Consider the following 4,344-nt stretch of genomic DNA (forward strand, 5'->3'; position numbering starts at 1 on the left):
TTTAAATTTTATTTTCTTAAACCATAATAGCATCTTTTGGTAAGAACAACAAAATATCTAGGTGGTGTTTACGTAGCCTAAATGTTGGAGAGAGGAAGGGCGAGCCAAAAGACTGGTAAGGTTTCACAGGATCCCTTCTAGTGTCCTGTTCCCTTAATACAACCCCTCTCCACTGACTGTGTGAAGAAAGGCAGGGCTGTCAGGCAGGTCAGAAGGGATCTGTGTGCCGCAGTGTGACTCTTGTGTGTGCTGGTGCTGTGCATGCTCAGGGATGGAGCCAGGCAGGCTCGCATGGGGACTCCAGCAGGCACTGGCTGCAGTGTGGCAGTTTGCTGTGTGCTGGAAAACAGATACTGCTGCTGCTTCTAAATTAAGGAAAAAAGCAAAAATAAAAGAGAGGCTCATCTCTAAATTCAGTGATTTCTGCTATGAATTGGTCCACAACCGAGGGCAGTAGGTCAGGCTGAAGTAATGCTCCTGGAGAGTTAGATTGATGCAAGGGACTGAAATCAGTGGGAATCTCTCCCTTGACTATGGTAGATTTTGGTCAGCACAGTCCTCGCTATTTCTATTTCTATCTATGGGTAGCTGTGAAACAACTTTTTTGGGAGTTGTGGAATAAATAAGCGCTATCTGGGCCAAATAAGTACAGTAGCAAACTCATGAGAAAGGTCCAACTTCGTAAGTGTCAGGTGTCTCTATGCATAGTCGAGGTTAAAGCTCCTTCCAGGAGAGGTTTTTGATTAAAGCCATTAAAATTTTGACATGTTTTTGACACGAAAGAGAGAAAATGCCTTTTCTCACTACTACTTGTGACTAATGCATGTGGGATGGTGCCTCAAAGCAGAGGTTCTTTGCTGTGGGAACTGTAATGTCTTAGGGGATTGTGAGATCCTTCCTGAGCCAGTGCCTCTGGCTTAGGACACTGCTACTGTCACACTACTACTGCCCTGCTGCTCCTGACCTCTCCACAGGCAGCACTGCACTGGGGGTTTGACGTGGCTGTTTGGCAATGAGGACACTATGTAAACTATGACAATCTTGTACATCTCACAGTGCCTTGACTCATGCTTCCAGTGAAACCTTTCTCCAGCTCCCTGTTTCCCACCGTCCACCCACACTGGTTTCTATTCCTCCTATTTTGATACGTGAAGCAGAATTGCTGCACCTCCAACTAGTGCTTCAGCCATGCCTGAACAGGAGCTCCCACACGGGCATGGGCCAGTGCCGAGGGTTGGTGTTTTGCTGAAGGGACATGTGCCAAGGCACAGGGAAGATACATGACTATCTCTCTTTGAAAGTCATTGATTTGTGACTTTGAAAGTGCCTCCATAACCTGCTCACAGAGAAGCCATTTGCAAATTTGATGCCAGTTTTTAAATGCAAGATGAAAGTGGTTTTGCTGCCACTAAAATCAGCAGATCTGAGTCCCTCGGGAGAGGTGCAGCAGTCCGTGTCACTGGAGAGCCAGATCTGTCGCCTCACAAAAGATCTTCTATCCAGGTAGGAAAGCATAAACAAGCATCTGGCTCTCCAGCAGTGCTGGGTACAGACCAGCATATTACTAAAAATGATATTTGTTTTTTAACTATTATGATAAAATGCTCAGAGTTACAAAAGTTTGGGAAGAACAAAATGTTTATTCCACTTTGTACACAAATTGGTGAGAGAGAAGTTAGAGGGCATATCCAAATAAGTTTTACAATTAACCTTTTATAACCAAGCAGGTCATGCAGTCATTACTGTATCTAGAAAATTTAAGTGTATTTTTTATTAAAATTATGTATAATTTTCATAGGAAACTGACATTATGTGTTTATGGGCTCCTGTGTTACATTATTAGTGCATCATTATCATAACTTACTCTCCCATCATTCTAGTAATTTCTTGGACATTTAGCTTGTAATTTCACTACAATATATGACAAATACAGTTACATTTAGAAGCATCATGGGAACCCTCTCTGTCACTGTAAACATATTACCTGGCCAGTTTTATTTTAATTTGCTGTTAAGGAAATAGAAGAATATACTCTAATGACATACACTTCTAGGTAGTGAGAAAAATAATCCCTTTTACTTTTTCAACTATTACAAACATCTGACTTTTCTTATGCCGTAGGAGTATGTACACATGTATGCATTTGAGAATATAATTTCTAGAATATAAAAAACATGGGCTAACTACTCAAAATTGACCCTGTTAGGATCCTTACAGCACTCCTGGTGAACCTGATGATAGCCAAGCATGCAAGCAAGGTATCCCTTCGTTGTACACTGGCAATCTTGTACTTCTGTGAATTTATAAAGGAACCCTTCCTTCTTCTGGCACAGAAAATGTGATGATGGCCTGCTTCCTCCTCACCAAGGTCTAGAGACAAAGAGCAAGGGAGAAAGGCTGTTTGGCAGAAAGACTTGGAAGAGAAGACTGGCACATTTTCTACCAGATGCTCTCCAGAGCAAAGGCAATATGCAGATAGGTCTACAGCTATGATTGTGTATTATTGAGAAAATTTCACCTCCTAAAAATTAAAAGAGAGAAGGGAAATTACTGGAAATACAGAAAAAGGATGCATGAACAATCTTACTGGAGGCTGCAGAGGTACATCAGTGGAACTACATGACCAATCCCTTGGCAAGGTCTGAGGAGGACATACCCCCGTGGAGCTGAGTCTGTTGCTGTCTTGTTCTTGCCTCACTTGTTATTGACAAACTTCACTAGAAAACTAGGGTAATGTTAACATGTTCTCACTACACATGATTACATTTAGATGTCTTTGTCTTGAATCTAAATCTCTCTCAGATCTATCTAATTATGGTTTTCCCTTGTTAATTTCCTGGCAAGTTCAGCCACTTCTCTCTTGCTGCTATGATGGCAACTGCACCCTTATTTACACCTTCATCTCTTCCCTGCAGCAATTAAGAAAGGTTAGGTAAAAATCTGTGTATCCCTAGGCTAAAGACATCCATATGTGTGCATGCAGGAGAGAGCAGGCAGGCACCACAATTATTCACAGGGAAGGAAACCCCCATCCATTTCTCCTTCAAAGAAGGAGGAGGTGAGTTGTTCATGCAGCGTGCAGCCAGGTTGGCTTCTCCTTTATTAAGAGGATGTTATAGGAAAGGCTCATAAAGAAGGTGCCCACTCAATCCTTAGAAACATGCTGGCTGCTCCAGGCAGGTCAAGTGTTAATGGAAGAATGACGAAATGGAAAACAGCAGCAGCCCAGGCTCCTGGCCCCTGCAATGGTGGATCCCTGTGCAGTGCAAAGGCCCAGAGCGGGAGCAGGGTAGGTGACTACCAGTGATGAATGATGTTGAGACCTCATAGAGAAATGATATAATAAATGGTTGGTCTGACACAGTAGGAAATGTTTGCATAGTGAAGTGACGGGTAATAAATAAGATTATGTTGCTATAGGTCCTTCAGGCAATGCTGGAGCAAAAACATGTTCTGATTTTCTTTCTCTAAGGAAAAAAGGTACAGAGACAAGGACTCCTATTTGTAATAGCCAGGCATGAATAAAACTGTGCTTGCTGCATACAGTCAGTGTAATCTAAGGCTGAGGCAGATCCAAGCCAAGTATTGCTGTAGCTGTTGGTTCTCAGTTGTCATAGCTAAGGTTACAAAACAACTTCCCTCGCAGCTTGTCTAATGTCACTGTCTGGAGCTGAGGCCCCACCGCTGTATCCATGGTTAAAAGATTGTCTTTTCTTGCACTTGTTATCAGGGCTGCCACTAAGATTGGGACAATCTGACAATTTGCCCTAGGCATTGACTCATTATATGTGATATACGATAATACATAGGGGGATACAGACCCATCTTCTCCCCTGAAATTTCCAGGTGTTTCATTTAATCATCTGCAACAGGGTTTTTTTGGGGGAAGGTTGTTGTTTGGCTTTGTTTGCTTGGTTGGCATGTTTTTTTGGTATGAATTTTCCTCTCTTGTTCATTTTTATTGGAATAACAAAAATAGAGCTCTATTGCTGCTGCTGCAGTCGTCAGTTAGGTAAGCTCTCCAAGCTAGTTTTTGCTAGGTAGATAAATACTACGTTGGTGCAGCATTGCCAATTAAGAAAGACTTTGATTATGAAATCTATTAATTGCTTTAGCTGTCTGGAAGGGATTATTCAAGAAACATCTCTTACTTAAAAAAAAAAAAGGGAGGGGGGGAGTACACTGGGTATATTTTTAACATTTTGAGCTAGCTTCAAAAGTCTTGCCCTCAATTCCCTGAAACCAGTGAAACATAATCCACTCTCTTTTATTTTTCTTATAAATACCTAAGGAATGCATGAGAAATTTAATGTTGTATTTTTTTTTTTAGTATGTATCTGAGGG

The sequence above is a fragment of the Corvus brachyrhynchos genome, unplaced genomic scaffold (genome assembly GCF_000691975.1).
Source record: "Corvus brachyrhynchos isolate BGI_N302 unplaced genomic scaffold, ASM69197v1 scaffold94, whole genome shotgun sequence".
NCBI classification, from domain to species: domain Eukaryota; kingdom Metazoa; phylum Chordata; class Aves; order Passeriformes; family Corvidae; genus Corvus; species Corvus brachyrhynchos.